The following is a 10,090-nucleotide window of genomic DNA, read 5'->3' as shown; positions in this document are numbered from 1 at the left end:
TGTATTTGCCAAACACGTCCAACCGCCCATCCCACATAGATGTATCTATGCCTGAGTGCTCTTTCATTTTACCGTTGAGGGTGCGAAGGCCTTCCAGTGCTTTGGTCAGGCTACCTTCTGCATCGGTGTCGTTTGGTATGAACGTGCAACACTGTTCACCAAATATTGCGCACACACCCCCTCTTTCCGCTAACCACATGTCTAGCGCCATACGGTTTTGAAAGGCCATAAGGGAGGTGGCGGCGAGTTGATCAGCGACTGCTTCAAGTCCGGCCTGTGTCCAATTTCCCAATCTCTGTACGTTGTAGTGGACATAGTTTATTCTGTCAACATTCTTGTTAATCGTACACCACCAGTAGACGTATGATTGAAATTCAGCTTTAACTTGATTTACCAATTTATAGTCGTCAGATATACTTCTTTGGACACCCATCAATATAAGTTGGATCTACAACACTTTGCCAGTTATTTCTAGTTATTTTCCAATGTTCAGATATCAAACTGTTAAGGCGTGTTTACAATTCTTGTACAAATATTGATACTTTTACTATGTGTATGCAGTTATCTGATGATACGTTTCCTAACTGTTGTACAGAGCCTTGCATGTTAATGCAGGTATAATTAGCTTTTTCACATATTTGTCAAATATTGGTTTCTGTTTTGTCTCTTTAGCTACAGGGTCAATTTTGTTTTGCTCATTACTTCAATTCAACTTTTTTTCTTTGACTCATCTTGAGTAATTGTCTGGGCTTATACATACAACACAATCAGTTTTTGTAGCCTTTCCCACTTGCTCCGCCATAAGGAACAAATTAATTACCAAAACAGGAACCAATTATTATCAAACTTTTTGACACACCATCAAATGGTATGCTTACAACTTTGTCACAGTGGAATTTGTAGTGTGCTAGTTAACATGTCCCTTTGATAACACAAATACAATTCCAAATACTTTTCCCATTATATGACCTTTCTACAATGTAAATACAATCCCAAATACTTTTCCCATTATATGACCTTTTTACAATGTGCTAAGTGTATTTAGCTTGGTCTTTCCACTATATTTCAAATGGTGTTAGTCCTGTTGTACTTGTAATGTTAATGTACATTTTTACTCAATCTTTGCATAATGCTTTTGCTACTGTCAGCACATCTGCTTTTCCTTTAGGAAATATTTCTACCTACTTTGAAAATGCATCTACTATGACCAGACAATAATGTTTTCCTTCACTCTTATTGCATAGATGTTTTATACAATTTTTTTTAATAAGAATTAAACTATAGGCAGTATAGTACTTCTGTATAAGGGTATTCATATCCCTCCTGTTGAGCCATGAGTTCAATCATGGCTCAAAACTGCTACCCACTTATAGAGATTTTTTGGTAAGATTAGTTTATTGTCTGGACATACATAGATGTCTTCTTTGATCAACGTGACTCCGTTTTTTTTTATCCATTTATCTTTTTCTTTTGGAGTACTTTGTTGTTGCATGTCTTTTAGTATATCATGCGCTAGTTTGTAGTTTGAAATATGTATTTCCTTTTCTGTTGCTTGTTTTGCTGTTTTGTCAGCAAACACATTTCCTATTGATACTGTGTCTGTTCCTTTGGTGTGTGTCGCACATTTGCATATTGCTATTTTAGCTGGTAGCTGTACTGCTTCTACTAATTCTTTTTTCTCTCTTTTTTTTTTTTTTTTATCAGTTCTCCAATGTGTTACAGATTTTCCTGTTGACTTTATCATTCCTATATTTTGGCTATCTTTATATATATCGTGACCTTTTGATCTTTCATTACTTTACATGCTTTTATTAGTGCTTCTAGTTCTGCTGCTTGCATTGAGCAATTTGATGGTCATCTGATAGCTTTCAAAATTTTCATTACTGTAACAATCGCACATTCTGTTCTATTTTTATTTCACAGAATGCTGCTTTAGCTTCTGAATTCCACTCTACAGATGATTACATTTTTCATTAATTTACTTAAAGGAGCTACTATTTCAGCATCATTTGGTATCCAACTTCTACAATAATTAGTTAATCCTAAAAATGACTTCATTTGCTTCTTTATTTGTGGTTTTTGTACTTGTCGTACTTTGTTTTTCTATTTTCCACAATAGTGCGTCCATTTTTGTTTAGAGAACGTCCTAGATTCTTTACTTCTCTTTTGCATAATTGTACTTCTATTTTGCTTATTTTGTGTCTTTCACTATGTAGATGATTTAATAATGCTAATGTTATTTTTCCTCCTAATTCAAATGTTATACATATTACTTTATGTATTTTTTAAGTAATGTTTTAAACTCACTTAACTGTCTATATGCCACTTAATCTATACTTTTACACTCAGAATTTACATTCTTCCCATTGTTTATATTTTTTATTTGCAATTATTATTCAACAATATTCAAAGCAAACAGTTGTCTATCGCTAGCTGATAGTTTTCCTGATTGCCATACCTCCTTATTTATTCTATGTTATGTCCTTATCTTATCTTAGCTCAACACTCAGATGTATGGTGTTGCAAATGTCTAAAACATAATCTAATTTAAGAATGTTATACTACACTTCAAAGTTAAACCTACTTTAAACTTACATGTAATAAATTCACTTCCACACCTTCCCCACTGCGCCAGGCACACACACACACACACACACACACACACACACACACACACACACACACACACACACGCACACACACACACACACACACACACACACACACACACACACACACACACACGGTGGTGTGTAAGTGCGTGAGTGCACTCCTAGAGGGCAAAGGTCAGCAACACTTGAAGAGATTTCTCTTCTTTTTTTCTCTCTTCTTTCCTCAGCTAATAACCATGTAACCCACTTTATCATTTTATCATACTATACATCTCAATTCTTATTATAGTTATTAATCTAGGTTTTTATTTGTTCCATTATTTAATTATACATATATATATTTGTATATATAAAAGCGCTCTTTATATATCCAAACATACATGTATATCTTCAGTCTACCTTTTCTTCATCTCTTATTTCAACACCCCCATTATCTCTCTTTCGCATTAGTTTATTTCATTTTGCATTAATCCTTATTATTGATTTGTCCCCATTTCTTCATTTATTTTTACTTTTCTCTCACTTAGCACTTTGAGATTTTCTCCTATTTGCTTTTTCTTTTAACCTATTTTTATTTTTATTTGAACCTCCGGGGTTTTTACACAATTTGTACCTGGAAAGATACACACTTAAACACACACTAACAAACAAACAAACAAACAAACAAACACATTTGCAGCGATCTTACCACCAATGGCATACGCTGACAACATGACTAATTGGTGTCGTCTTTTAACAGTCATGCTGAGTTACTTTGATTGTTAATTTTTTTCTCAGGACAGTTTCTTGCAAAATGTCCCTCTTTGCCACAACGCCAACACGCAGTAGAGTGTAACCGCTGTCTTTGTTGTGGTCTCCTATTTTGGTTGAAATAGATTGTAGTAGACCATATTAGATCTGCGTTTCTTTGGGTTCCTCTTTCCATTTTGAGAATTTGGAGTAATCCGTCGTCCCCTACAGAGCCAAACTTATAAGGATTACTTTTGTCTTTGTTGTAAGATAGTGGTTTAACTTATTATTGTGGTACACGTCGCTTCTACTGGAGATGGTTCCCCAGTGGAGGTGTCTTGCCTAGAGCATCCACAATAACCCACTATTTACTTCTCACAACTTTAATATGGAGTGATAGCCTAATGGCAATTACTCACACACACTCTCACATTCACACCTTTCAGTATATTGATCTACGGAAATTTCAATGTTTCATGAGGACCCCGTCGCCCTCCAGGTTATTGTTTTTTACGGACAAAATTCAGTTTTTATTCTGAATAGACCATTTTAGGTCTGTTGGACTCCGTCGTCCTCAGGATAATGGTTCAGGGATATTTCAAATTATTGTGGGCCCCGACACCCCCTAGTATGTTTGTTTATGGATATTACGGATTCCAGTTTTCGCGGTTCCGTTTACCTGCAGTATTTTGGCCTCTTCAGTTTTTATTTTAATTCAGTTTTTATTTAAAATTTTAATACTTACGGACGTTGGACTCCGACGTCCCTCTAATTATTTGGCCTTTTTACCTGTTAGAGCATAGGATTTACAGGGTTTGTCTATGCATCGTAACCCTCAGTCACACGCTCTTTCTTAGTCGTTTCTTTCTTCGTCAATTTAAAACGTACTCACTGCTCTCTGCGTTCCTTCCTGTTGTCCTTGGATTTTCCGTCAGTCTTTCAATTCCAGCCCGAAATGAAGAAAAAGCAGTTCCTCAATCAGGATTTGGATGCCATGGTCTTTCTGGTTTCACTCATTCTTGCTGGAATCGTCAGACGTGTTGGAATCCGTCTCGCAGGACCAATAAGATGTCACGTTCAAACACTGAGGACATCTATTAAACAAGACAAAAGGCAAGGAATCAAACAGAGACAGAATTCAATTTGGACTCAATATTGAGGAGAGACATGGCCACTGCACTCTCTGTACAGTCCTGCACCACGCTCTGACGAAGAAGGTTTTCGTCTCCTCATTTATTCAGATGTTCAATATTCACGCACCAACACATGTCACAGCAGGAATGGGAAGTATGTAAAACAGTCATTGTTTTCGGTCGCTTTGAAGTCCAAGAAGAGGATTTCTCGGGCTTGGGCTCTTCCTGGATCCAGCTGGGGCAGGTGTTGGAGGACAATGGATAACCCCTCCCGTCTCCTGACCACAGGGACTTCAAGAGGGCAGCGGGTCGTAAATAGCGTTGACCTCGGTTACCAAATAGTTGGAAGAGAGTTTGTGAAATATTTCAAAGAGAGTTCGTTTAACACTTCAAAGAGAGTTCCTCTGGAAGTTGAGCAGATCCTGCCATCTGTCCGTGTTGAAATCACAGTGGCGTTTCACGAGCATTCTTCCTCTTGTTAGGCCTCGAAAGACAGCATTCATAATACGACGTTTCTTTTGTGATAACTTACAAACAATTATTCCAACAGGTGCTGTTATGAATAATAACACATTAATTATACATTAATAACATTACACTATAAACTGTTAACATAAAAATTATAATAGACAAAAATATTTTGAAGCACAAACCTTTGGGTTAAGTTTGGGGTGATTTTGACAAGGTTGAGGTGGGGGTGCTGGTTATGAATAATAACACATTCATTACACGTTAATAAGGTAAAACAATAAACTGTTAACATAAAAACTATTAAAGACTAAGAATAATAGCACATTAATGACATGTTAATAACAAAATAAACTATCAAACATTAACATACCAACTAATGTTTTCAGCACAAAGACAGGGCAGTGTTATTTGAACATGTGCACTAATAGGGGGGTCCAACTTCACACAGGTAGACTTTGGTACCTTTGAGTTGTTTACATTTCCGAGGTGACACACACACACACCATGTGTTCTTGAAAAAGGCACTCAAGCGCTGCCAAAATGTGGTTTCATACGAATATTTATTGAAAAATCAATCGTTCAATACAGAAATAGTCATTTATGATATGGAATATAAGACAATCAGTATTCAGCCATGCGTTCGGATTAATCGCAAGGTCCCAAAAAATTACGACCCCCCCAACCAACCCCCCGCAAAGAAAATAAACACAATAGAAACACCGACACAAGATAATTCCTGGAAACAATACGTTTCTCTCAAGAAGGCATCGCACAATTTGCACAATAATCTGTGAGTTAAGGCCATTTTTTTTTTGTACAGTTAAGTCGATTCATATACAAATTCAAAACACACCTTTTTTTTCCCGTATATATATATATATATATATATATATATATATATATATATATATATATATATATATATATATACATATATATATATATATATATATAACAAAAACATGAACTGGTGCATCCTTTGTAAAACTGTACATGCAAACATAGTGCACGTTTCAGAAGATATGACGAGCGCACAATATCATATTTGGATAGCTTTTTAGTAAACGAACGGTCCGTCACTGTACATACAGTAGTTGGTTCACTCCTTCAGTCAACTCACACTCGCACCTTGACACTCGCTCACAAAGAAATGAGTGTCTTTGCCACAAGAATTTAGTAGAATTTGTTTTGGAAAACATATATTCAAAAAAGGTTTTATGATGAGCTAGTAGGGCTGTGACTCTTTGGGCACCACATGATTCCATTCGATTCTTGGGGGTAAAGATTCGATTAAGAATCGATTAAAAATCAATACTTTTTTAATAACATTGGGTGTCAGTTCTATGATTAACTACATTCCTCCGTAAAATAGATAAACAGCTGTGATAAATATCTATATTACTTAAAAGAAAACTGGTTTTGTTTACTCAAATTCTACCCAAAAATGTAATTAAAAATAAGGCAACATTTATATTTTCTAAATTAAATCTGTACAGCAGATTTGTTCATCTAAATCACAGGTGTCAAACTAACCCAGTTTGGGGCCTCCACATCATTTTATGTGGCCCACGAAATCCTGGAAAAAATGGGTTTCAATAAAATACTTTTTTATTATTAGTATTTTTTTTTTACTAAATGCATTCGTTCTTTCAATTGTGACAGAAAAAAATGCATATTTTACACTTAAATATTATCTGATCATGGCAATTATATTATTATATACTGTAGGGATGTCCGATAATGGCTTTTTTGCCGATATCCGATATTGTCCAACTCTTAATTACCGATACCAATATCAACTGATACCGATATATACAGTCGTGGAATTAACACATTATTATGCCTAATTTGGACAACCAGGTATGGTGAAGATAAGGTCCTTTTTAAAAATAATAATGAAATAAGATAAATAAATTAAAAACATTTTCTTGAATAAAAAAGAAAGTAAAACAATATAAAAACAGTTACATAGAAACTAGTAATGAATGAAAATGAGTAAAATTAACTGTTAAAGGTTAGTACTATTAGTGGAGCAGCAGCACGCACAATCATGTGTGCTTACGGACTGTATCCCTTGCAGACTGTATTGATATGTATTGATATATAATGTAGGAACCACAATATTAATAACAGAAAGAAACAACCCTTTTGTGTGAATGAGTGTAAATGGGGGAGGGTTTTTTTTGCGGTTGGTGCACTAATTGTAAGTGTATCTTGTGTTTTTTATGTTGATTTAATAAAAAAAACAACAAAAAAACAACAACAAAAAAACAAAAAACGATACCGATAATAATAAAAACCGGTATTGATAATTTCCGATATTACATTTTAAAGCATTCATCGGACATCTCTAATATACTATATTGCAAAACTATTTTTGTAAGTAGTTAAATATCTGCTTGTCAACTTTATTTATGATTTTAAAGCAAGTTATACATTTAAAAAAATCTACTAATCAAATGCATATGCATTTTGATTAATCATGATTAATCACAGGTATCACAGGTTATTACCCTCATGCATAATGTAAACAATTTTTAAAAAGCGGCCCTCTGAAAGCTGCCATTATTACTGCGATGCGGCCCTCAATGAAAATGAGTTTGACACCCCTGATTTAAATCAACAAAATTCATCCATCCATCCATTTTCTACCGCTTGTCCCGCTCGGGGTCACAGGGGGGGGTAATATGATTTCCCTAATTGGCTGAACAGGACCGATAAAAAAACTAAATAAATAAATAAATAAAAATAAGGATTTTAGGAATCGTTACAAGTAAGAATCACGATTTATTTAAAAAAAATCGCCCATATTGACTTGAAAACATTTCTGGTCTCTCAAAAACAAGCCGTCTTACATTCTCGAGACGAAAAAACCCGTTATCTTGGAGTCAGAGCTTTTCTTCCCGTCACTCACAGCGACTTGGAGACCCGTGTTTCAAAGTTTGTAAGCAAATATGAAATATTTGTTGCTGACTTTTAAAAAATAAGATACATCTTTTTATTTTTTAACATGGGTTGTCTTATTGTATTGTAGTGTTTTTTTTCAGGGAGGTTCCGATCGGGGTTTTATGCTGCCGACTCCGATACTGATCATCCACCAGTGACATGGACCGATACCAGTCACATGTATTAACTATAAATGTTCCAGTTCATTTATGGAGAGTGCTGTAGGCTGTTTAACAATATCAACACAATATTTAAACTACTTTCTTATTCTCTTTCATTACATAACACTACGAACTAAAACTACTATTTACCACTCATTTAAATATTTAGTTTTTTGCCCTCAAAGTCCTCCTGTGTGCAAGGAATTATTTCCTGGGTTTGTAAACATTAACAAAAACAAGGAAAACAATAACTTTGAGAAAATAATTATATCAACCTAATCACACCAGAATTGATCGTGTACTATGATACCACTATTGGTATCGACTCCACCGATCTATGGATGGATCCGCCCTCTTTTTACATGCCCTGCAGTGATAATAATACTTGTTAAAGATACTTCAAATACTTAAAAAATGCAGTTTATTTATTATCTTCGGGGATTGTCAGCCAGAGGTCGGCATTAAAATGCATTCGTCGACGATGACGTACATTTTCACGAAAATCGCTCAATACTGATCGGCACAGCCCTATTTGTTAGTGCTACATTATAGTTACATATTGTTGTATGATATCCTACTAAATTCTTGTGAAAGTACACTAGACCTGGCAGGAATGGATTAAAAAAAGTTAAAACATGAAGTGTTTGGCATCTAATTTTCCATTTGTGCCACTCAAGTCTCAATGTGACTCCCAGTTTATTTTGGCAATCTTGATTTATGCATAACCGCATGTTGATTTGTGGTTTCCTGGCTATCCAATACCTCTGCTTAAATGCCTTGGTGAGAGCTTTCAAAATAAAATCATGAATAATAGATGGCTACTTGTATTGAGCGAGTTGTCAACAGGAGACTGGCGCAGGTTAAGTCTTAGGCAGAGGTGTCCAAACTAGAGGGCCATTTGCGACGCGCAACTAATGTTTTAATGGTCCGCGGCACATTTTGAAAATATTATAAACAAAAAAAAAAAAAAAAAAAAAAGTGGAATAAAGAGCAAACAGGTGAAATGTAACAAGAAAAAGTTGCAATGTTGACCGTAATAACGCAGGTGATTTTTTTTATTTTATAACTGGCCTTGCTCAATAACTAATAAAGAATCAAAATCAATCTTGATATGAATTATTGACCTTTTCAAGGGGCCAATTACTTCACTTCAAATATTCCACTTTGAAATCATTTTGGAGAAAATATTTAATATTTTGTGTTTGCCATATAAACAAGTTATTTTTTGAGAAAAAGTGCCAAAAACAAACAAAACACATAAATACATTTTAAAAAAACCTGGATAAATTGATGGAACAATTTGAAGTTGATCTAAAGACTTAGGCGTTGAAAGTAAAACAAAAAACAAAAACTAATTTGGAGCCTATTTTTGAACACTTTTATGAGTGGGACCCTTTTGGATCCCCGAGAATTTTTTGAGGGATTTTTTTTAATCTGTCATTGCTTCAAAAAATAAAAATCAATTAAAATGAATGTTGTTATAAATTATTAACCTATTTAAGACTCCAATTACGTCACATCAAATATTCCATTATTAAATATTTTTGGGAAAATATTAAATATTTTATGTGTTTGCCTATATAAAAAAAAGTGTTCTTTGACAAAAGACCCATAAAACAAACAAAAAACATAAAAAAAAAATAAAAAGTTGACATGTGTTTGCAATATTAAAAAGTTTTTTTTTTTTTTAGAAAAAAGGACAAAAACAAACAAAAAACATGTAAAAAAATAATAATAATAACTTCGTTAAATTGATGGAAACATGTGAAGTTGATCTCGAGATTTAAGTGTTGAAAGTAAAAAAAAAAAAAGTATGACTTATTTTTAACACTTTTATGAGTGGATCCTTTTGCTTCCCCAATAATTTTACTGGGATTTTGTTTTAACTGTTGTGCAAAAAAAAAATAAAAAAATTTCGTAATGAATTATTGACCTATTTAAGGCTCCAATTATTTTAAATCAAATATTTTGTGGGGAAAATATTGCACATTTTTCCCCAAAAAATTATTTTTGTGAAAGAAAAGGTGTTTTATGCACC

The sequence above is a fragment of the Nerophis lumbriciformis genome, linkage group LG05 (assembly GCF_033978685.3).
Source record: "Nerophis lumbriciformis linkage group LG05, RoL_Nlum_v2.1, whole genome shotgun sequence".
Lineage (NCBI taxonomy): Eukaryota > Metazoa > Chordata > Actinopteri > Syngnathiformes > Syngnathidae > Nerophis > Nerophis lumbriciformis.
Note: the sequence above shows the minus strand (reverse complement) of the source record.